General features: G+C 36.1%; 1 protein-coding gene across 33 annotated transcripts in view; it reads left to right on the top strand.

Moving 5' to 3' along the window:
• Positions 1 to 25,463, top strand: part of MAP2 (microtubule associated protein 2) — a 290,836-nt gene that overhangs the window by 124,268 nt on the left and 141,105 nt on the right. For 30 of the 33 annotated variants that reach the window (XM_082691637.1, XM_082691639.1, XM_082691640.1 and 27 more), the window contains one exon: positions 19,899 to 19,966. The gene's annotated coding sequence lies outside the window, so the exon portion shown is untranslated. Of the gene's footprint in view, positions 1 to 19,313; positions 19,622 to 19,898; positions 19,967 to 25,463 lie in introns of those variants that run through there. The other 3 variants (XM_082691619.1, XM_082691635.1, XM_082691638.1) reach the window with 2 other exon arrangements.

Below are 25,463 nucleotides of genomic sequence, written 5' to 3'. Positions count from 1 at the left end.
ATTCTTGGATGCCATGGGAATATCCTGTTTCCTGACAACATTCTACCCAGTAGTTTAGGATGCATTCATGCTTCTTGCCTTTGTCCCTGTATATTGGGAATGTGATGGTGATTTGGAAAAAAAAAAAAAATCATTCTTTTTGCTCTTTATAACTAGTGTTCTTTTCTTTTCTTTTTCTTTCTTTTTTCTTTTTTTTTTTAAAAAAGACTTTTTCACCACTCCTCTCCTCAAGGTTCTCTCCCTCTCTGGCCTCTCTTTTTCTCTTTTTCCCTTCCTCCATCTGTTCCCCCTCCCTTATTAGAGGATCTCTATAGACCCATGGGTTTTCTTTGATTCAATGTCTACAATCTTAGTGCCATCATTATTGTATTTAGTGCCTAAATTAACTCAAATCTGGCCACTGGGAGCCCCTCTGAGACGGCACGGGTTTCCTTTGGACAAGCTCCGTTAGTCCTTCAGCAGTTCTCTGCTTTCTGACACAACAAGATGTCCAAGGACTCTTTGTACTTTCCCTGCTGCAGACCTGGGGTTAGTCACTGTATTGCAAGACATTCTGGTGCCTTTTAGTAAAAAATGGTATTTAGAAAATAAGACTAGGATGTCATTGCTTTTAGGACAAAACGGAGTAATTGATGTGAGAGTGCTCTGTACAATACAAAGCTCTATACTATCATGACTATTCTTAGTGTCATAGACAAGCATTCAGCTTATAGGGAGCAATGCTAAATAGCAGAACCCTGAGTCTCTCTGTGTTTAGAGAATAATTAGGAAATACAGGATACGTGTGAGGGGAGAGGAGAAAAATAAACCAGCTTTGTCAGATACACTGTGAATCCTTATCTCACAGTTCTAAGAAGGAAGAAACAGAAGAAAATATATAAAGCAGAAGAAAAGACTGTGGACAGTAGTCTACCTTTTCCCCAAGTTGCTTTGTTATTTTTATATTTCAGAGAGAAAAGCAGAAAGCATTTTATTTTGTGGATCAATTATAATCTTTTTAAAAAAACGAAAGTCATTTGAAAAATGATGAAATATAAATGCATGATTTCTGCTTTTACCATTCTTAATTTATTTAGTAGTTTCTAAAACAACAGTGTAATCTGAAAGATTCTGAATTTTTCAAATTGCAAATATCTAACTTCTTTTATTTTCCCCAGTGGATGGTATCACCCATGTCACGTTGAAAGAGTTAGTGTTGTGGCGTCTTTGAGTTTCTTTGCGGGCAAATTGATCATTGACAGTTTTGCTTCCTGTGACTTTATTCTAAATAAAAAGCTTACCCAATTGTCTATATAATTTCACTGCTAGGATTCACACTAGGAATATCATTTGATTTCATTTCCAGGCTTTCCTCCTTGTACCGCATCTCTCAAATTAAAACTTATTTTTTATGGCATTCCCCTATGAGACCATAGATTATGATAAATTGGACAGAGAACAGAGATTGGTCAACAGGTGATGCTTAGCATCTCATTAATTCCCTGGAAGGAAAGCAGAATAGCCCAGATGTCCAGGAAACAGCAGTTCTTTTCTTTTGAACTGCCAGGACTATGGTTGCAAAGGGAGGGATGGGGATGGAGTAAGGAAGACCACACTACAGAGACCCCGTGGTTTCACAAGCCCTTTTTTCATAGAAAGCCAGGCTAACAATGGAGGGGAACAGAAGACATGTGATTGTATGCTTTACATTAGAATGACCTTTATTTTACGATTTGTGATTTTGTATAAAGCTCAAAGAAGGGAGGTTGAATGCCTGTGTGTGTGTTTGGGCAGGCTGCGCTAAGCAAGGAAGATGACTGGGTTTGGTAGTGCTCTCTTTCAGCTGTTTCAAGAATTCATCATTTTCCAATACCGGACAAAAAGGGGTATTGCTATAAAGAATTCAAGACATAAGCAGAAAGATTTCAGGCTCTTGGAGAATCTCATACCAGATTGTCTAGTTCATGAAAGTTCTTCAGTTTACTAGCAGTTTGTCCTTGGATAACTTATTTAACCTCTCTGCCTCAACTTGCTTATCTATAAAATGGAAGTAATAAAAGGACCTTCCTTACAAGGTCCTATTTTATGTGCAAAGCGCTTATAATGTAGGCAACTACTCAGCATCCAACCAGCATTAGCTCTTATTGTTATTACTTACATATGTCAAAATAGATATATTATGAAAATAATATTGCTTATCAATATTTGAAAATTTTAAAATAATCCAGTCAGGAAGTAGATCAAACACCCAATCTTCAAATCAATTTCCTGACTTTATTTTGTTATTGATCTATTTAAACTTTTCTTAGGGTTGTAATATTTTTGGACCTTTAATGCCTCTCATTACCTAGGTCCACCAGTTCCATACAAGACATACTGATGATGTGCCCACTGTGGTTGGCACTCTACTAGATGCCGGGGATATAAAAATATAATGTGATACTTACCCTGAAGTGGCTAACTCTGGTGGGGCCCAACGTTATATAAATTAAGGAATGTTATTTGACTTGGTTACTACTATTGCAAGATGCAATGGAGATATAAATTCAGGAAAAGTAAGGAATTTTTTGTACTTTAGAGTCACGATGGATGACCAGATGTTCCCCAAAATTAACAAAGCTGAAATGAACTTTCCGAAGTGAAAATATAAAATAATTTCGCTCACTGACCAAAAGTATTTTTAAGAAAGTATGCTTTGACTTTAAAAGCAATCTACAAATGTGATTCTGGAGATTATATTTTGGAATTTATCATAATATCCAATGCTCTAAGTACTAGTAATTTATTTCCTCTGGGCATCTTATACTTTAAAAGAATAAAATATCCTTTTCCACAATCAGCTGGAGAACATGAGTCACAAAGGTACCCAAATGCACTGGGGTGTTTCCAGCTTAAAAGACAGGGATGCCTCGGAAGACCAACGGTGATTCCACACTGACTCCAGTACCAAAACACAGAGATCTTTACTCCTAGTCTTTTCAACTAACTTCAAATATAAGGCAGCTTTTAAAAATTGAACAGGCATCAGTTGAAAAATTGAATCTTTAATGGATATTCATACATCTTAGAAAATTACAAGATTTAGAAAAAAGTTCCAAAATTGTTTTTGGATTTCCATTGCTCCCTGAATATCAGATCATCCATATTACTATGCGTATTATTGATGCGGACTCATCGTCAGAATTCCCAGCTGGAAGATGGGAATGCCAAACATTAGTCTTTGTGAGGTCTTTGACCGTCCCCCTGCTAGGAACAGTTTAGATTATATAAAGAATGGATGAGAATACAGAGAAATAGGATGGAAGGCATTTTGCTGTTTGTTTGTTTTTGTTTTGTTTTAGAATGTAGTTTTTTTTTTTTTAAGGTTTTATTTATTTGTTTGACAGAGACAGAGATCACAAATAGGCAGAGAGGCAGGCAGAGAGAGAGGGGGGAAGCAGGCTCCCTGCTGAGCAGAGAGCCCGATGTGGGGCTTGATTCCAGGACCCTGAGATCATGACCTGAGCCAAAGGCAGAGGCTTTAACCCACTGAGTCACCCAGGCGCCCCTAGATGTAGTTTTTAAAAGCGTACCTGCAGCCAGATGTGAATTGAGTTTATATCCAATAGTTTAATCTACCGGAATTTTGGTTTTCTAGTTTATAACATGAGCATAACAATAACTGTCTCAGAGCTGCTATGAAGATTAAATAAGTTAATGTAAATAGATGCTCCAAAAAGTGACTAGTCCTTATCAAGCCCCTGATAAAAGTCTCTCATTATTATCTATAGAGATCCATGAGAACAAGACCTTTCAGAGGCCATCAGAACCCAACCTGGGACTAAGGACATCTGCTCCTTGTCCTCCCTATCCCATGCTAGAGTGGTTTTCTAGATCACAGTAGAATCTTTTGGCTTTTCTCAAGCTTAATTTTGGTGGGCCTGAAACACATAAATTCTGAAGCTTTGCAGACCATGTTCATGTTAACATACTTATAGGTCTATTCCCTTGTGGTTGCTGGCTGTGCTGTCCCCAGATTCTCAATAGAGGTTTCCTAATCAAGGCAAAACCGTGTGAAAGCTAAAGTCATACTGCACTTTATCTGACATAAACGTGTCTAACTTTATGGTTACTACGAAGTTGAAAGAATAAGCTTTTTTCTGGGGCTCCAAATTCACAAGCATCAAGTACAAAACCTGCATTAGTTTATAGAAATATGACAAGAATGGTGAAGGCAATGTTATAATTTTATGAGCAATATTTGTAGATTTTATTTAAAGTATATGTCATAAATACAGTCTTGGAATCCTCTTTCTGTCTTCATTTGGCCCTTAATCAATGTGAAACCAAAGAGTTAATCTTAAGATGTCCTTGATTAGAGCAATATTTGTTTCTGGATATACCTGATTGTAGTTAATGAAGAAGAACCCCTGTTGGTTTCATTGACACAAGCAACAAATACTTTTGCATTTGGTGAGCAAACTCCCCCCCCCCCCCCCGCCTTCTACCTTCCTCTTTCTTTCTTTCTTTCTTTCTTTCTTTCTTTCTTTCTTTCTTCGCCCCACCCTTCTTTTCTTTCTTGTCCTCTGTGGTAGTGTGTTTTCAAAATGTATTCCATGAACCAGTGATACCAGAATCACCTGGGGTGTTACACAAATACACAGTAGACTCTTGGGCCACCTCTAGACTTGCAAATCAACACATAATGATGAAACCCCATATTTTAACACAGATCTGTGGAGTCCAGAAAAAATGGTGGGAGCCATGGCCATGTTCTCCACTCTCACAGCCTCTGCCCCATAGATAGTACTGGGAGGAGTGATGGCAGGATCTCACTTCATCATCTTGTAGGGTCTCAAGGTTTCACAACCTTTTGTTGGTGGTGGTGATGGTGGTGATGGTGTTTTAAACCACAGGTGCAAAGAATTAAGCTCATGATCTTCATTTTTGGGGACACATGATCATCAGAACAGGAAAGTTTCTTTTCTTTATTCACATTATTTAAAATTTTTCTTTTTATCTCTGATCTCCACTTCCATTTGCCTCCCCCAAATACCCTTATTGCAACACGCCTGATGTACATCTGTCTTGATGGAGATGCCGTTCTGTTTATGCCTTTTTCATTCAATACTGTTGTATGTTCATTTATTCCAAAGCTTCTCACAGCTGTTCAGGACTCCAGGAGTCCTCCTACCTCCTTTGACTGCCCATACCCCTCACGGTGAGCACCTCCATTGTCTTCAACTCTTGTGACATCATGAACAATGAGTTCAGCCACCTCACACAGGTTCACTACCTGACCAGTTCACTTGAAGTCAGGCCTCAAGAATATTTGCACCATTTCCCTTTATCTGTTATTAAATATGACTTTAAAATTTATTCTTCATTCATGGTGTTCTAATAAGCCAACATGTGTTTGGAAGGAATTGCAAATTCAATGGAAATCGTCTTTAAATTGCATTGTAGAATGAGTTACATCTGAATTTCCTTTAATCATCTATTTCCAGCTGTGATTTATAAGTTCTTAAAAAAAGTCGTATCATAACAACAAAGCTGTTTTTTTGTTTTTACATTTTTCATACAATCTTGTATGAATCTTTCACTCTGGGGACTTTAGCTCTTTGTTTACTAACTCTAAGTTACCTAGAATGTATAAAAGAAAGTCACAAGTCCCTTCTCACTCATACAAAACTCGTCATATGATAGAGGTCATCATTTCTCAATGAAATATGCAACATTAACACAAAGGTCACTGTTTAAGGTTGTTTTCACTCATTATTTATCTAGGTTGGGTATCTGGGACTCTTGATTAAAATGCTATCTTTGATTCTCTTCTCAGGCTGTACAGAGATTAAAAATAAAGTTTTTCTGAGCAAAGATATTTTATATAAGTAATCAAGCATTTAGCCTAAAGAATGCAGTCAGCCAGTCAATAGTGATAAAATACTCTGTTTTTCACTCTTCCTCCCTCACTCAGAGACAGCTAAGTGTTCACCTCTAGGCCATAGGCATATTGAGGGTGACATTCTCTCTTTCCAAGATAATCCTCATGATAGGATACACCTAATTTATGCTATTGATGGGACAGCTTCTGAACTGAACTGATTTGCATATCATCAATACGTGTAAGTCCTGAGTAGAGGGCTAGCCATACAAATTAAAATATTCCCTGTCAAGGACTTGCTGTGCCCAGCAAATTCTGGAGTAATGTTGATTGCAGGTGGTTGGTGAATATTGATGCTGTTCAAGATTTATAAGGCTGCATTGGAGGGCACACGAAACTTAAGATTTCTTTGGAACAATGTCCCTGTTTAAAACTACTCTTGTTCGGACCCAGCTGGGCATTCAATAATGCCAGCCACTGAATAAGATCTTTCAAGGGCCTCAGCCCGCCTCACCTGTCAGACAGGCTCACTGATTTATAAATGAAGCCCTGTTTGCTTCCAAAGCTCTTGATCTTCAAGCTCTTCTCTACCCTTCTTCCCTATTTTTATTTTTCCTTCTGATTTGAATGTCTTAGCCCTCCTAGCACATGTCACCAGTTTTTATTAACTTTTTTTCTTCAGATGATGCACCAATAGCACTGGGTCAATCTTAGCATTTCTGTGTCATTTTATTACCTTCACTACCCTACATCCCCCTTTCCAGAGTTTTTCCCTGTTGTAAAATAAGTTTCTCTTGTTGCATTTGGCTTATAATGGAATGTCCTGACTGCCAGTTTTTCAAAGGTTTTCCTTTTTGCATTCTTTATGCACTGAACATAGGATCTACTTCCCCTTCTCTCATCAACCTCTCAATCAATCCTACATTTTACTGATCACTCCCACATTAAAATACAAATTCTGAGTTCTAATCAGCCATTGCCATCTAGAGAAACCTGTCATTGAGGTACTACCAGCTCTTTTCTAATGTGGCATCCAGGTGCTCGCAGGTGTCTCAGCAGAAGGTATCTGTAAGCTGGGCGTTCTAGTCTCTTGTCTTTTTTTCCTTAGTTCTACTAAATTTCAAACAAATAGATATCATGCTGAAGTATTATTACAATGACCCCAACAGCTACATGTTTTTCTCCCCATTTCCAATTCCATTTTTTCTTCCTGAGTCAACAGCCAAGAAATAAATTATTTATTCTGCACCAATGTAAAAAAGAATCTACCAGATATCATAGAAAGAAAATGCTGTAAAAAAATCAAGTCTAAAATGAAACCAAAGACTTCGGTAGAGAAAAGATTGTCTAAATATGATTACTTAAATATTTTCCTGTTTTCTTGACTGTCAATGTTCCCCATGAGTTTGGGCTCAAAAGGGAAGAAAGAGTTGGAAAAGGCGAAGCATGGAGAATGGGAGAGGAAGGAAAACACACACAAGAGTGTTCCAGTTTAAGAAAAAAGTTAGTGTTTTTAGGCATATGGAAATTTCTCTCCCAGGCAGATTCATTGGCTCAGATACTTAGAATGGCTGCTTCTGCAAAGAGCATGTTCTTGAAATTCATTTGAAAAATAAGTCACAGTAGATGGATTATATCTAGAAAAAATTTGAGTTTTTTTCCAAAATATTAAATAAAACACTCTTGTTTCTTTAAGTATACTTTAACTATTAGAAACAAAAGGGGGAAAACTACAGAACTATGGAAAAATGATAGTATAAATGTAATGTAATTTCAAATTAAAATTCAAATTTCAAACATTGCCACCTAGAATTCTTCCCACATGAACTCTTTCTAGCCAATTTGGTGGTACTGTTGAGAGGGAATGTCCATACATAGACATAGGTCATGTCTAATATTCCCTTTTAATGTAAAAACCAGTATATCTTTTATCTAGATATACTGTATATTGTAGTATGTTGTATATTATATACTGTATATTGTATACTGTATATACTGTATATTGTAGTCTAGAAATCTGATGATGAGACGGAACATAAAAGTATTCCTACTCTCCATTCCAGTTCCCCTTTCTTTTTACAAGGGATTTTGTATTCATAATCCATATTCTCTAATTCTAATTAACAGGAGGATTTAGGACTTTAGTGCAAATTTTGGAAAAGCATTGGATTTATTCTAAATATTCAAAGTTTGTGTTGTCTTGCCAGATTGTGTTATTTCAATTCTATTCAAATAGCTACTTGCATCACTAGTTAATTCTCTCTTCTTGTCTCTTATGTACCCTTGGTAAAGGACTAGAGAGAGAAGAATGGTAGGGACTAAGAAACTATATGTTTATTTCCTGTTGGCTGTAATTTTCCCCTAAATGGCAGAGAGAATATGTTTGGATTTCATAAGTTTTTAGGAATGTGGATTTGAGCTATTCACAAAATAATATATATATATATACTTTCAGAAACCACCCCACATAGGACATTGCATTCATTAAACCATCATAGTAGACATTTTATGATTTGGTCTGGAAATATTTAACACTGAAAGAAAATGTTATAAGAGCTTGTAAACATTTTCAGAATCATCTGGTACTAATGTTAAGGTTAAAAACTCCCTAATTCAAATGGATTGGTCTCTCAAGAATTGCTAGCACTCCTATTTTACAAAGTGGCAAATATTGAAGGAATGAAAAAGGTTTAGGGTATAGAGATAATAATCTTGAAAGCTTGGAAAGCAATGAATAACATAATTCCTTTTAGCATTTTTCAAAAAGAAATCAGGATTTTAGAACTAATGTCATGCAATGCAGCACTTGATATTTTGGTATTTGCCTTTGTGCCTTTATTTATTCTTCAATTAAATCATAATGGCCCCATTTTGTAGAGACATTCAATAAAGTGAAGGTTCATTTTCTGCTTCCAGGAAGATCGGCCAAAATATTCATAACTCCTGAAGATGATTCTGCTTGACAGTGTATTAAATAAAAATTTCATTGAGTGAGAATTCCTCAACACTGTAAATCTCATTTTCCTCCATGGTTTTCCATTTCTTTTGTAAATATGGATTCCTTGTGAGAATGGTTGAATGTGGTGAAAGAACGCTGTTTGTATCAACCTTTAGATGATTGGAAAACTAAATATAAACATGCAAGTTATAATTAAAGATTCAGAAGCATGTAAAAAAATGCTAGAAGAATTTTTGTCAAAATAAATAATAAACAGACACATAGATAACTATGAACATCGAAAAAGAGATATACCTAAAATAGCTATAAATGTGTCATAGATGCAAAGCCTAAAACTTGTATATTTAAATAGTTAACCAAGACACAAAAATAAATAATTACACCATGTGTTTGGTCAAATGATTTCTAAAACTAGTGATTTCTACAGATTTTGTCAACTGTTTCAGTTCAGACTTCAGATTTCCTAGGAGATAATTCGTGCTTTTCATATGACTTTTATTGTTTTAACTTTAATCATTCACCCACGCATGCATGAGTTCAATAAATATTCGTTGTGTGCCGATTATGTACCAAACCCAGTTCTAAGTACCGGGGGATATTAGAGAACAAATGAGGAGGCAAACAGTGTGGCCTTTCTGGAGCTTACAAATGAATGAGGAGAGACAGAAAATAAAATAAAGAATAGACACAATAAATAAGTTATATATAGTATATTAGAAAATTATAAGTATCCAAATAAAATAAAGGATATTGGGAATGGGCATTGCAGATTGCAAGGGTTAAGTTAAACCTCACTGAGAAGAAAATATTTGAAGAAAGACTTAGTGGAGGGAATGAGTTATTTGAAAGAAAATTGTCCCACACCTAGAATTTAACTGTAAATTAATTCAAGTTAATTTAAACAAGATAGACATTTGCATATGATGTTGATGTAACGTTTTTCGATGTAACCTTTAAGATCAACCATGGTAATCAATTATTCCTACCTCGATATAATAAAATGAGGGTAGTCATTGACTATGTAAGGCAGGTATTTTACTGTTATAATCTATACTTGTAAGACATACGTTAATTTCCACAAAAGGTTTTAAACTCCTGCAGAAAAAAACTCAATACTCAAAACTCAAAACACAATAAACTCAAGTTGTCAAACAACGAAGTTCTGAAGTTCTTCCAAAATGCATGAGCATAAATCCCATGCATGTCAGTCTTCCAAGATTAGACCAGATAGATAGTTAATGGACTTACAAGGTCTTCCTTAACTATAGGAAGACTCATGTTCATACATACAGATTGTTTACATATGAAGTGATGGAAACTGAAGTAATTGTGGAAGTAAAAATGTTTATTTCTAATATTATCTCTTTTAATGCACACTTAGACTAATTGAATCTGTCTTTAAACAGTCTGTCTGTGTGCCCTAGGAAAATGGAAAATTGTTAATTCTTTAATTTTCTCCTCTCTTCTGATGACAACTTAGATTTGTTAGGTTGAATTACAAGCTAATTAACTCAAAAGTCCAGGGATTGAATTTCTGCCTCACCACTTACCAGCTGTGTGCTTGGCATGTAGCTAAACTTAATTGGGCCTATTTCCTCAACTGTAAAATGGAAGTTCATAACTCTCAGAATTGTTGAATAAAACAATGTGTTGAAAGAAGTTGGAACGTTATAGGTACTTAATCATTTATATTAAAATTGTGTCTTATGATTTTTAATTGGTCAATATTAGAATAAATAAATGGATATAAATACCCTAAGACCAGCCCGAGGCCATATATTATATCAGTCATTATAATATCATGGTGATTTTGTTTTCTTTGGTATCATGATGATTCTGAGAAGCAAAGTGCTTCATGACACTGTGTGATTGAGTTGTTCTGGAAGAGGGCAAAACATGAAATGGACCAATAAGGAAGTATAAGATTTGGATGGGAAGCAAAGTAGTAGATGATTTTGAAGTAAACCAGTGATTATGACGGGCATCAGGGGGCAAGCGATTTGTGTGAAAGTGACAGAATAGAAAGCACCTTAACTGTCCATGTTTTTGTCATCATAGTGTAGTTCAGACTGTGTTGCTATAGACAAGTTTTTCACATGTTACTGAATTTCTAAGATATACATTTTACTATAGATTTTTTTTTTTTTTTTTACTTCACTGTTTTCTTTTTATTTGTTAAAAACCCCTGTAAATATTCTCTCCCGGACACCGGGGTGGCTCAGTCAGTTAAGCATCTGACTCATAATTTCAGCTCTGGTCACAATCTCAGGGTTGTAAGATGGAGCCCTGAGCCCTGAGTCAGGCTCTGTGCTCAGTATGGAGTCTGCTTGAGATTCATTCTTCCTCTCCCCCTGCCCCTCCCCACATTCGCGTTTTCTCTTTGTGTCTTTTTCCCTCTCTCTCTCTCAAATAAGTAAATAAATCTTTTTTTTAAAAATGCTTTCTCCTTTCTAAGGAATAGATCCCCTCACAACTCGTTTGTTTAACAAACACATAGGGGGTGCCTGGGTGGCTCAGTGGGTTAAGCCTCTGCCTTCGGCTCAGGTCATGATCCCGGGGTCCTGGGATCGAGCCCTGCATTGGGCTCTCTGCTCAGCAAGGATCCTGCTTCTCCCTGTGGTTACACACCTGCATATGTGCCTTCTGACTGGAACCTTTTTTCAGAATGTTCATTCTAGATCCTAAAATGTGCTGCTATAAACAAAGAGTTTCTAAACCAATGGCATCATAGTATTTTATTGTTATTTTTGTTTGTTTGTGGGTTTTTTTTTTTAAGGTTTTATTTACTTATTTGACTGAGAGGACACAACGAGAGAGGGAACACAAGCAGGAGGAGAGGGAGATGGAGAAGTAGGCTTCCCGCCAGTCAGGAGGCCTGATGTAGGGCTCAATCCTAGGACCCTGGGATCATGACCTGAGCCGAAAGCAGATACTTAAAACGACTGAGCCACCCAGGCGCCCCTATTTTATCGTTATTTTTTTTATTATGGAGGTATATTATAGCTTAATACAGCACATACATCTCAATTGTACACCCCCGACATGTCACTGCCACCACGTCAAGAAGGCATTGTACTTCCTCTTAGTCAATACTGCCCTTTGTCTTAATCCCCATAGATATAAACACTATTCTGACTTCTATTTCTGAACATTAGTTTTTTCTGTTCCTGAATTTCATATGAATGGAGTAATATAGTATGTATTCTTTGTGTCTGTTTATCATTATGCCTATGAGATTCATCTATGGAGTTGCATGCAACAGTAATTCTTTTTCATTCTATTATTTTCAGTGGACTAATCCATTTTGTGAATATACGATAATACCTTCTACTATTGATGAGCATTTGAATGGTTTCCAATTTCGTGTTATTATGAATAAAGCTAAGAACAGTTGGTTTGTTGTTGTTGTTGTTTTTTAATGTGTTTAAGTAAACATGTGTACTCAGTTCTCCTGGGTATAAACCTAGAAGTGGAATTACTGGTTGATAAGGTAGACATATATTTTACCTTACTAGAAATCGCCAAAGAGTTTTCAGAAGTGTTCACACTCATTTGTACTCCCACCAGCCATGTGTGAGAGTTTCAGTTGTTCTGCCATTATAGCTTTCTTTTCAACATCTGGAGAGGGTTTTATTCCCAACTTAGTTCTTCGAGTGTAGTGAGATTGTGACTTGATGAATTGAACCTGCAATTATTTTTCAGAACTGCATTTCACATCACACCGTTTTTAAAAAAGAAGTTCAGTTCTGTTTACTTTGGTGAAAAGTATGTGAGCAGAATAGAACTCTGGGCACTGTCATTTCCTAAGTGTAATGGCATATGCAACCTAAATATGGCGGGGGGGCTAGCTATTTCATGAAATTGCAAACTGTAGTTTGAGTGCTGACAATGAGAAAAACTTCTCTTTCTCTCTCCTTCTCTACTTAACATCATCTTTTTGGATTCACCTTGACAAGTGAAATAAGAGCATTAATGGAATAAAGGAAAACAAAAGTGGGTACCTGGGTGGCTTGGTCAGTTGGGCAGCTGCCTTTTGGCTCAGGTCTTGATCTCAGGGTCCTGGGATTGAGACCCACTTTGGGCTCCCCGCTCAGTGGGGAGTCTGCAGTCTGCTTTTCTCTCAAATAAATAAAATCTTCAAAAAAAAAAAAAAGAAAGAAAGAAAAGAAAAACAAAACTATGTTATTTTTGAAACTACCTGTGAAAATTTTCCTGAGAAATATGAATACGTCTGAGGTTAAAAATGGTGCATAACCCAAAAATAATTTGAAATGTATTTTGTACTTATATTTGGATAAGAATATAACTGAATTTTAGAAAAAAAAAATCACCACACAAAGATTTAAAATAAAACCATGAAGCCACACTCTGATCGGGATGACTCAGAGGAGGACTGAAGCATGAGACAAGAACAATTGGGAAGTCGTCCGTTATCTTGCCTTACTCCTCACTCTCCTTGCTGAGAATACATTCATTCTTCCCACTGATTAGACACATCTAATCAGAAGCACACTGAAGATGGCAAAGATGACAATGGGTGACCTCTATGTCAGTAGGCTCTTTGCTTCTTTACAAACATACCTCATTTCTGAGTCATTCTTTATCTTAATTCAGTTGAAATACTGAATATCTTGGTTTAAAGTTTTTTTCCACTGTGTTATATGTATAGGAGATAATTGAAATATAATTAGACATAGGCAAATGATTAGAGGACCCGAGGCCTGGATAATAACAATCTATTTTCAATTTTAAGTAAGTAAAAATACAGCTCAGTAGCATGGAATACCTAGAGAAAGTTAAAGATAAAGTACGTAACAAGCTAATGGATATAGTTCATCCTCTTTAATCAAAGCAAGAAGAATTTGGGGTAGGAGCCAAGTGATTTATTAAAGATTTTATTGGGGGAGGGGATTCTTGTTTATCTATATTTGTCCATTACCTGCTCTCAAAATCCTATGTAGGAGTTTCCCAAGACATTGGTTACTTATTTTTTATAAAGCATAATTCAGCCTTATTTATGTTAATGATTTTTGTAGTTTGTCACACACACACACACACACACACACACACAAAGAAAACCATGTGAGTAATTGATATAAATTTATCCTTTTGGTGCTTAGTGATTGTCTTTTAACTTCTAACAGTTGTTATTCATCCCGTAAGTCAGTAATCCCATAGAATGTGTGTCTTTTACTGATGATATTACATTGAATCTATTTGCCTATGCATTTTAGAATGTAAGAGCTAGAGACTTACTATTGAATTTGTCTAAGAATTCAAGAAACATTTCTAGAAGATTTTCAGATCCTTGATGAATCATAGAATCTCGTGGCCTTAAAAGATATCAATAGTTTTAGGTCTATGCTTCTCATAATTTGTAATATTTTGGAAGGTGCCACGGATGGGATTTGAAAATTGTCATATTTTAATTAGTGGCTACTGAAGACTTGCCCTTGCCTGGAGACTGGGACATTTTGGAGTTCACTCAATGGAGTTCACTTTACTCCATTCTGCTTCCTTTTATAACTTCTCCAAGTATCAGGTTGACAAACCACAAGAAACTGCCATTTTATATATAAAAAAGTAATGGAATTTCAACATTTCGTATAATGCAGACTGATATGCTAGTTGTGACATTTTTCTTATTTCTTTTTGGTCTGTTTAACCACAGTATACTTTTTTTTTCTTTTTTTTTTTTTTTGCATTAACAAATGTTTATTGAGTTTTTATATTAGGAACTGGGACCCTTACTAGCGATATATCTTCTCTTAAGCACCTTTACAGTCCTTTTGAAGCGATAAGCAACTAAAACATCAATTAACTGTACCTACCAAGGCTTTGTGAGCAGTTTGATTACCTTTGATTAGCATGAGCTCAATCTGCAGACAGCACACCCAAGTTTTCTAGACTTCTTTTGGAGGAGTGTACCCCCTGGAAGTGGTATTTCCCCAGGTTTTCCAGGTATTCAGGTCACCTTGAGCATATGGATTTCAGACCCATCCCATGGAAATTTCTGACTCCGTAGGTCTTATAATGGAGAGGGTGCTGGGCCGTGGAGTCTGACCACAGTATGCTCTTAAGGGAACAAAATTTGTTGGAAGAAAAGATGTCATCTGTGGTAAATAAGGCAAAACAGTGTGCAGTGAATTTGGATGGCATAATAATTTATAAAATAGTCAGATAACTGCTTGTATTTAAAATGACAATTTTAAGAATATAAGGTAAAACTATAATTATTATTTCTATTGTATTTAATTATTGTTTCTATTATTAATTTTTTAACTGCAAAGTATAGTAATTATAGCCAATGTATAAAAAGCTCCTTCAGGGATGCCTTGGCTGGCTTAGTTGGTAGAGCATGTAAATCTCGATCTTGGGGTTGTGAGTTCAAGACCCATGGTGGGTGTAGAGTTTACTTAAAAATAAAACCTTAAACTTTTAAAAATTAAATAAAAAGCTACTTCTAAGCAGTTTTACCACAAGGCAATATTGATTTATTAACTATTCTCATTTTATTTAAGTAATCTCAAGATTAAATGTTAACATATTTAATGCCAATAGAAGTATTATTTATCAAATAAGCTCTTTCTCAGCATTTAAGAGTTGATAGTCCTGTGCTGGGTACTTTGCAGAATGCAAAGAAAGCGGAGACAAGTCCCTATTTTAAATAAGTATATATCCTTTAATGGAAATAACAACAACAAAAAAATTGATTCCATGGGAAAATGTGATTTAAAATACAAATAAAATACAATATTTATAAGGAAGACTGAATATATAGAGCAAGGAAATCAATATGAAACACAAAGACTTGTCTTGTGCTTAAATGCTTTAATTCATCCACTAATGTGATTTTCACATTTGCTCATTTAAAAAAATATTTTGAATGTTATTATGTTCCCAGCCACCGTTTTGAGTTCTTTGGATACACCAGCACCCCAAACATGTAAAGATGATTTCCCTCACAGACTTAGCAGAGGGAGGCAGGTAATAAATAGTAAACATAATAAATATAAGTCTGTGGTATGATGGAAAGTGGTCAGTGCTGTGGCAAGGGAAAGAAGGAGCAAGGATGAAGAGTGGTGGGAGGGCCACGGTTGCCGTTTTCATTATGGGAGTCAGGAAGGTCTTAGCTAGGAAGATGATTCTATGATCAAAGGCTTCAAGGAGGTAAGGAAGAAATCATACCTCCATTATTCTTTCCTAAGGAACTTCAAGAGTGACACACAAATACACAGGCCAGGATATTTAGGGAATGAAACTAAGGGTCTTCCAGAAGAGCCATGGGTCTAAACTAATTGACATTGGGGAAATAGTTAAATTAGATTCTTAAAGGTCAGACTCCAAGATGATTGTAACCCAGGGACAGAGACATAGTGTGTCATCAAGTAAGAGAAAGAAGTGTCAGCTTAGATTCCTCTTTACTTCTATGGCCCTTCCACTATTATTAAGGTCCTGTAGAAGGAACTGTTTTGTTTTGTTTTGTTTTCCCACACCTAAAACGTATCAAGTGTTTGAAATATATGTATGTGTGTCATCAAAAGAGGTTAGATGAACTGACCAATGGTACTAAGCCAAGGTCTAGAATATTGTGAGAGAAAGGATAAGGAAAGAAGTACAGTTTAGGCTCATAAGCATAAATATAAAAAAATACAAAAAATCATGAATGAAGGACTCTCAATTATCTGCCATTTTATATTCTTAGAATGTAATTAAAGGGAAGAATTATATAGTACTTATTATACAATAGACATGTTAAAGTAATAGTTCCTTCCACGTATAAATGAAAAGAAAAAGAATTTACCAACTCATTCTCAATGACAAAGCAGGTATTCTCAAATAAGGAGTTCTGAAAAGTACTAAATATTTTTGAACCTGTGCTATTTTTCAGACTAAGACCATTATGTGTGCTTTAGGGGATTCTGACAAAATATGATTTATGTTTCAAGAAATGACATCACTTGTGCATCATTTTTTGCGTTCAAAAATGAACACGTTATCAGTGTTTTGTTTTAAAAAATAACTTTAGTGTCCAAATCACTGAAGAAAAATAGACATTTAACAGAGAGATCGTATTTAAAGATTGCTTTTTGGAAGAGAAGAATCCTAACCAATATGTAAGATTACCTGAAATCTGAAATCTCTTACAATTTTACTAGGGTAATCATATTTTTAAATGTGATTTTTTTTTTTAAGATTTTATTTGTTTATTTGACAGAGGTCACAAGTAGGCAGAGAGGCAGTGGGGGGAAGGGGGTGGGTGGGGAAGTGGGCCAGCAGAGAGCCCTATTCCACGACCCTGGGATCATGACTAGAGCCTAAGGCAGAGGCTTTAACCCACTGAGCCACTCAGGTGCCCCTAATTCACTACTGGGAGCAGAGAACAGTAGTGGTGGCAGCAACTGTATTTTAGATATCAGAAAATTCAATCTGATCCTACCTATGGATGAGTTAACCTAAAAGCAATGAGTCACAACTACTGAATATTGAAAGAACGCTTAATGAAGGAAATAAACACAGCGCATCAAGGTCAAAATCCTAATCACAATTTTTGCTGACTCAGAAAGATTTTAACAAATATTGCGCCCCCCAGTGGTTGTTTTTGAGGGTTTTGTTTTTGTTTTGTTTTCTTTTTTGTTTTTTAACCTGGGCTCCCAGTTTTCCAGTTTCATTATTTTGGGTAACCTCATGAAACTTCACGCCGCCTATTAACTAGGAGGAAACTGGAGAGGACAGCTCAGTTTGACTGCCCGATTTCCTGCTTCCAGAAAGAACGGTGCCAGGGATGATAGAGTACCTAGTATATGATGATCAAGTTCAGGCTCAACAAGATAGGATCACAAAAGGGCCATCATGCTCAATTTGTCTGATTGCCTAGCTGGAAATGAAAGAAGAGCAGTGACATAATTACCCCAGATTCTTCCGGCTTCTGATGCAGTGCAGCACAGATATTAAAGCAAGCCTAGCCTCAGAATTATTGGAACATATTTTAAAGATGAAGTTCCCTGCATTAACAAATAAAGGAAGGCTCACAAAAATCAAAGACAAAGGAAAGTTTTGGAATCATTTTTGCTTGCACACAGAGCAGGAGGAGCACAGGAAGAAAATCACTCGGTGAAAGAAGAAAAACAGGGCGCCCAAGTGAGGAAACGGGGTGGTGTGTCTGCTGAATCTCCAGCCCACTTTGTGACCTTGGCCAGATTCCCTGGGCCTCAGCTTTCTCACCTTTGGCACAAAGGGTGTGGACTCGGCTGAGTGGTGTCCCTGAATCCGGGATAGGGACAGAGGCAAGAAGAAGGAGGAACCATCTCATACAAAAGAACCATAATTTGAATATTTATAAAGGCAAAATTAGCTCGTGATCAGAAAGGGGAGAAGAAAGGCGGCTAATGGAGAATGTAAATTCATCTTAATGCGTTCAAAATAGAGTGTAAAACTGATAGACACAGTTCTTTCCAGAAGGCAAAAAAGGAAGCCTATCACTGTACATTTCCTCCCCTGGAGTCTCCTTCCCTTTTCTCTATCATTACCTTATTTTTCTCAGTACTTTGTTTCCGGTAACCATGGTGATGCTCCCTCCCAGCAACCTTCTTCACACCAGGCCCTTTTGGTATACATACATTGAATTTTGCTCCATTCACTGATGCAGGAAGCTAACAATGCTGTAAAAATTAATTTATTTATTAACATTTTCCCCAGCCCTTCTGTCTGGGCAATAAATTCAGGGAATTATTCCACATTTAACCTCCCTACAGAAGGGGCACTGTGAAACAGGGACATTCAACTGTTAATTTCAGTTGCTCACATAATGGGGGTTCTGATTATGCTAGAGTCAACTCCCTGCTATGGCCCTCAGGGACGGTAAGGTATCCCAGTACCCAAACTCACTGCTACTTCCTTTTGCTTCTGTCTGTAAACAGAATAAAATAGATTGTCTTCAGACATCACACATCAACCCTGGTTTCCTAATCCTCTTTGTTTTTTGCTGCATTCTCTCTTGTAAGGGAAGCATTGCCAAGTGTGTAATTATCACAGTTACAAGGGGATTGAAGTTTCCCTAAGAAAATCCAAATAAATATATGCATTTTTCTATTGGGCCCAGTTATTTTGGAATAGAAGTAAATAATAAGTAAACAAACAATCTTGGATTTTCAGTTTTTAAAATAACATCATGAGCAGCCAGTGACAGAACATCAGACGATCTGTGATGTCATTAATGTAGATAATAAATATTCTCATAAACTACCGTTTATCGTGTCCAGTGTGTGCAGCCAGATTTATTTGTAATCCTATATTCTGCAGGGAAACTCTCTATTGAAGCACTGCGTGCGTGCGTGTGTGTGTGTGTGTGTGTGTGTGTGTTTGGCATTAACACAAAGGAGACCAGATGATGACATTCATAGGCTTATAGACTCGACTCCTGGGGACACACTTGGATGGAGGCAATTAAAATGCCTGTCAGGCATTCGATACCAGAAGCCCCTATGGTAAACCGCTAAATCATAAGCCAGGGCTGCATCTTATTGTCAGTGAATGATGGCGGAACTGGGTGGCTTGTCATCATTCTCGAAAATTCTGAGGCTAGTGAGCTCTCTCTCCCTCTCCCACTCGCCTTATTTTCCTTTTCACCACTGCGGGGACTTTTTCTAATGTGCAGCTTCCCTTTCCCCGACACACACAGAGAGGAGCTGGTGGCTTGCAGACTGCGTCTGTCTGGAGCTAGAGAGCTAGACCCAGCCCGTGGAGATAATGCTCAGGGAGAAGGATTCTGCAGCAATCCTCAGAGGCTAGACTTGGGTGGTATCGCTGCATAGGCACTGGTAATGTTTCGGCGTCTTTTACATTTTATTTGGTTTTATTTTTAATCCATTTTTCAGAGGATTTGCTTTATGTGATCTCAAAGTAAAATGCTTTAAGAATTCATTACCGAGCTTCCTGAAAATTCAAGTGCTATGTTGCTTGTACTACAGATCTCAAGGCATAGATTTATTATTGGAATTATAAAGAATGCATTTGCTTACTGGTGAGTTACGATTTCCAATATTTTGTTAATAAATCCGTATATGTATTTTTTTTTCTTTTGTTTTGTTTCGGTAGATTCTTCACCTTGTTGTCTCTCACCGAAGAAACATTGATTGGGAACTACTCATTCAGAAAATTAAAAGGTACCACATGTTTTGTTTGGAGGTTTAAATGAGGGGAAATCAGGGAGGATTTGGAATGTTTTTATTTAAATTAATCTCTCTATGGTTGGTCTTTGATCCTTAAGCCTACGTTTGGTCATTGTCTATAGCATGTATGATTTCCCATGCAGAGAATGCCATTATCCACGGCTGTTAAGATTATAAGATGTCTAAGGAATTATATCTTTTGCCTGGGTTGCAAGTTGTGAACAAACATTGCTATGTCTGGCTTATTTTCAGATTTTTATTATTGTAGCAGCTAAAAAAAAAAATGTCCAAAATTCTCTATCTTAATGAAAATTTAGTGATTTAAATTTAACAGAAATATACTAAAGTCGTGATTTTATCTGAGGGAATCTTTCTAATAAGAGATGTTTTTAAGTGGGTAAATGAAACGGCTTGCCCTTCCCAGGTAGAAGGAGCACTAGAGATGAGAGCCTAGGAATGACTCAGTATTGTTGGGTTTTGTGAATAAAATATTTTAACTTCTTCACTGATGCTTTAGTCTTTAGCACCATATTTAAAGGCCGAGGTTGTTAGTTATTAAAAAACTGATTTTATATATGCTTTATTGGCATAAGAAAGTAATCCTTCTTCTTGCTGTGGGAGCAGTTGAATCCATTGATCCTGGGCCTTCTGCCTCACATGAAAAATTTTAATTTTCAAATTCATTATCAGGATGTGTATTGATTAGAGATGGCAGTTATGGGTATTACCTTTTGTTTAATTCTTTAAGATTATCTTTGTTTTCAACATATACTCATGTCAATAAAAGCTGTATTTGTAATTTGCCTTAAAAAAATGGAAGACATTTTATGCCTCGCTGAGGAGATCAATAGCATCTTCTAAATCTTTCTTTGGCATTCACATAGCATTTCCTTTCAAGCTTACTGGCCCCAAATATTTCATGCAGTGAGGTTAGTTTTTTTTGTTTTTTTTTTTTTAATGTACTTTGGAAATAGTTAATGTTCAACAACTGATCCTGAAATACCAAAAGTCTGTGAGTGTGCACCTGTGAATGTGAATATTTGTAGCAGTTGAAGGAGACGAATGCATTGTCCTTGTTTAATTCTCTCTGCAGTGTGTAATTATGAGAACCTTAATTTATTCATTCCACAGGCACTTCCTAAGAGCCTTGCTGCTGTTGGTAGTTATTGTGGGAGAGAGGGAAGGGGCAGATGCCACTGTCACCACCCTTCCAGAGTGTAGGCAGTACCACATAATATTTTTGCACAAGAGAAGGAATTCATTAAAATAAATCAGTATGCTCTAAAAAGGGAAACTGCTTTTATTTCAGATATTGAACAAAATTGAATAGACTGGTCTCAGAGAAACTTGAAATATATTGCATTTTTTTCCCTTAGAAATTACTCAGTGGAATCAAGTCTAAATTCCCCAGACAGGACTTACTATTCCTCCTGGATACTGTAAAACACTTGGGACTTTCTCTTCCTTTAGTTTCCACTCAGAGTAGGTGAATACATTTCATATTTGGTGAAAAAAACTCTATTTGGCATTTTCCCATCTAACAGAATCCACACAGTATATATTTTATGTGAGAAGCTGTTTTCTAATCCTCAGGCTCATTTAGCAACTCATTATATTAATTTAGAATATTGGGATATTTACATGAATTGGAAAACGATGATGCTATTATCTAACCACTAAAAAATGTATTCAACGTTTTGTTAATAGGAACTAATCAGCTCTGTTGGGATTCATCTGGGTACTGGAGAAGTGGCATATTACCTTACCAAAATCTCTTGGTACCTAAATTTTCTAGGCTCATTTTAAATTTATCTAGGGATGTGTTGACAGATTTTGTGTAATAAAACATAATTTATTGAAATAGACTATTATGGCGTCAAATCAGAATTGAATTTGACTTTTGGACTGTGAGTGAGTCAGGGATCTTATCATGGTTTTTACTAATCAGACTCATTTTGACATTGGTTAATTATTTCACTGATTTTTCACTCATATCTTCAGCACATAAAGGAGTGTCTGGACACAGTAGGAGTTCAACAAATATTTGCTTAATTATTTGATGGGTAAATGATTCATCATCATTTTCCCCATTACTTTTTTGTTTTTGTTTTTCATGAGATTGCACACTGTAAAACAGACATTTGGTACTTTTTTTTTCTTTAGCTACCCCAAATATTCATTCCAAGTCTTTAATTAATAATAATTAATTAGATAATTAATACCAGGTAGAAATTCAGGCGAACCGTGTGTGAAAATTTCTCCAAGCTATACAGAAAAGGTTTTTTCAGTTTTAAGTTAAGATGGAAAGAATTTTTGAAGTGTCCGTTCTCACTTTCATCAGTAAGGGAAAGAAGCCAAAGTGCAGCATGAGTTCTGCTTTATGTATGCTTCCGAAATACTACTGCCAGGCTCGACATTGTTTATTGCTTTTCATATCTTCAGCCAAGATTTTGCTGCAGCAGAGGGGAGGAGGCCTTCTCCCTCTCTCCGTCTTTCTCTCTCTCTCTCCCTCCCTCTCTCTCTTTCTGTAATACTAGAAATGATGTCATAGTCTTCTTAAATGCTTTGTTGCTCATTATGGACTAGTATGACATCATTGAATAATGTATAAGGAAACTTCTAGAGTCATAATAGTTTTAGAGAATGCATTTTTTTCTTGTTGCCATTTATTTTTATTAATACAACTATAATTTTTTTTTATTATTCACTATGTGCGAGATAATATCTTAAGCCCTTAACATATGTTATCTCATTTTAACTCTCTCTACAATCCTGGGAGGTGGGTATGGTCTCCATTTCATAGATGAATGAATGGAGATTCCAACTGGGCAATTGACACAAGTCTGGTCCAAAGTCCTTCAATATTAACCACAACATATTACATTCTTTTCCTAGTAGTTTTTTTTTTTTTTTGGCTCATAGCCATTGCTTTAATATTTCATTTATGCACATGGTGTATACTGAAATAAGGTGAAAACAGTATGCCTGCAGACACTTGTTTTTATACACTTTTAAATTAGGAGTAAATTTATCCTCAAATGTGTAACATAATATTCAAACTCTGATATATTTTATATTTTTAATATGTATTTTATATTTTATATTTTATAAACTGAAGAATTTTATTTTAAAAAAAAACTTTATTCTTTAAGGAGGAATATCAGAGATGAATTAGGAAGTTTTAAAATAAATTAATTCATAAAGTTCTCCTGTGTCACTATGATGAAGAGGTATTATGAAATTGCATGATCTATATAAGAAAATTAGCCAGAGAATTCAAGTACTAAATAGCATAAATCGATGCCATATTTTGCAACTTTTTTTTTATTGAAATAATAGCAGAAGTTTCAAATGACCAAAAAGAAAGAAACTAGCAGGGAACAGTATGCCATGTGCATACTGTTTAGTGTGCAGATACCACATTCAAACTTATATACAACTAACTGAGCCACAAACATAACGGAGGGCAGTAACAATGACACAAATGGGTATTAAGATGCTCTACTTGCAAAGGCGTATATAGAACAGAACACTTTGGGAGCTCATTTGGGTATAGCAGAACAAAACAAAGAAGTAGCCTTAAGGCACATTGGTATCATAAGAGACACACGAATAATTTCTTAAGGGACTTCATTGCAGACCAGGATTACTAACAATTGAGAAGAGACTCAACAGGAAATATTTCATGGAAGATGGATCTTTTGAGGAGGAGGTTAGAGATGAAAAGAAGTATTTAAGGGAGAGATAATGCACAGACGAGCTCCAGGAAGAACCAACATTAGCAAAGGGGCCAAAGAAAGTGAACATGCATGGAAAGTATAGACTGACCTCATTTATATTCTAGAGCGCAAGCCAGAAGAAGGGGGGTTCTTGGAAGGTGAGGATGGACATAATATTCAGTCATATCCTATGAAATGGCTAGTATTCTACACTTTTTGAACCTACAAAATAAGAATTCATTCAGTTCAACCCAATACATGAGAAAGGGGACCTTGAATGCTATCTTGAAATTGTCCAGCATTTGATGAGAAACTATAGGGTATATTTTGAATAGCGGACCACTCTGACCTAAACTGTATTTTCAGGTGACTTACTTTATAGCACTGTGTGAGGTGGAATTATGGGTGAGAATATGTTGAAGCAGACATCCCTTTGGAAGCTCTAATAGGATATTCCAGGAAAGAATAAAGGCTATAAAGAGGGTGTTGGCAGTGGGCATAAAAGAAGGGGTCATGAAATTGCAAGATGTTTCTGAGCTCAAAATCATAAGCAGAATATAGCAACTGATTGGTCGGAGGAATGAAAACCAGGACTCAGTGCTGACTCTACTGTTTCAGTTTGATAACTTGCAACAATGAGGGGAGACGGGTGGCTAAAGCTGCTTGAAGAAAGAGGCTCTCTTTAATTTGTCTTCACCCTAGTCTCTTGCAGACTGCCTAGTACATAGTGGACAGCCACTAAGTGCTGACCGAATGGGGAAGGGAATAAAAAGTCAAGAGGCAAGTTGAGGCTACAGTAGGCTGGCTCTGGAGGCCGACTGGTCTGGTAGCTGGCAGATCACCTTGGGCCAACATGAAGAAGAGAATCTAGGGAGAGAGGACGTGGATGACATTTTCACAAGAGAAGAGAAGAGGGCCAAGACAGACCACTCTTGACAGGACCCACATTTAAGATGTAGAATAAAGGGCGGGAATTGACAAAGTTAAAGGAAGAACTTTTTTTTTTTTTTTTTTTTTTTTTTTAGCAAAGAACAAAGAGGATAGGTGAAGTAATAGAAAATAAGGCTACAATTCAAATTCTGCAGAGAAGTTGGAGAACGAGAATAAACGACTGCTCAAAATATTATTGACTTCAGGGGTGTTTTCTGTTATAAAAACAATGAATCCACATTTTGTAAAATCTGTCCAATTTAGAAGAGTGCAAAGGAAGGAAATAATAGCCATCCATAATTAGACAAGCTAGAGACTATTGTTAACACTCTCCCTGTTTAGCTTCCTTCCTTCCATCAATTGCTTTGGTGAGTGCTGTGAAGTGTGTAAACCTGGTGATTCACAGACCTGTACCCCTGGGGATAAAAATATATGTTTATAAAAAGTTAAAAATTTTAAAAAAAATTTACATAACTGGGATCAAAACAATACAATTTGAATTCTGCCTTTTTTTTTTCTTTCCCACTCAGAGTATCTTAAACATCTCAAAGTATTTTTCCACCTGTGTAATATTATTTTATGAAGATGTTGGGTGTGTTTCTTTCCTCTTGCTTCCCAATTTTTTAATATCATCTTCATGCAGTAATGGGATGGAGTATTTTACTCTCATGTGACATTTCACATTATTTTCAAGGGCTATTTCCCAACAAGAGAACCATTGTATTTTATATTGCCAAAAAGAATTTGATGGTTTCTTTTTAAAAAATGTTTTTAAAGATTTTATTTATTTATTTGATTTTATTTATTTTGATTTTATTTATTTGACAGAGAGAGAGTGCATG

The sequence above is a fragment of the Mustela nivalis genome, assembly GCF_964662115.1.
Source record: "Mustela nivalis genome assembly, chromosome: 11".
NCBI lineage: Eukaryota > Metazoa > Chordata > Mammalia > Carnivora > Mustelidae > Mustela > Mustela nivalis.
The sequence above is the reverse complement of the archived record's forward strand: the minus strand, read 5'-3'. Positions and strand labels throughout refer to the sequence as shown.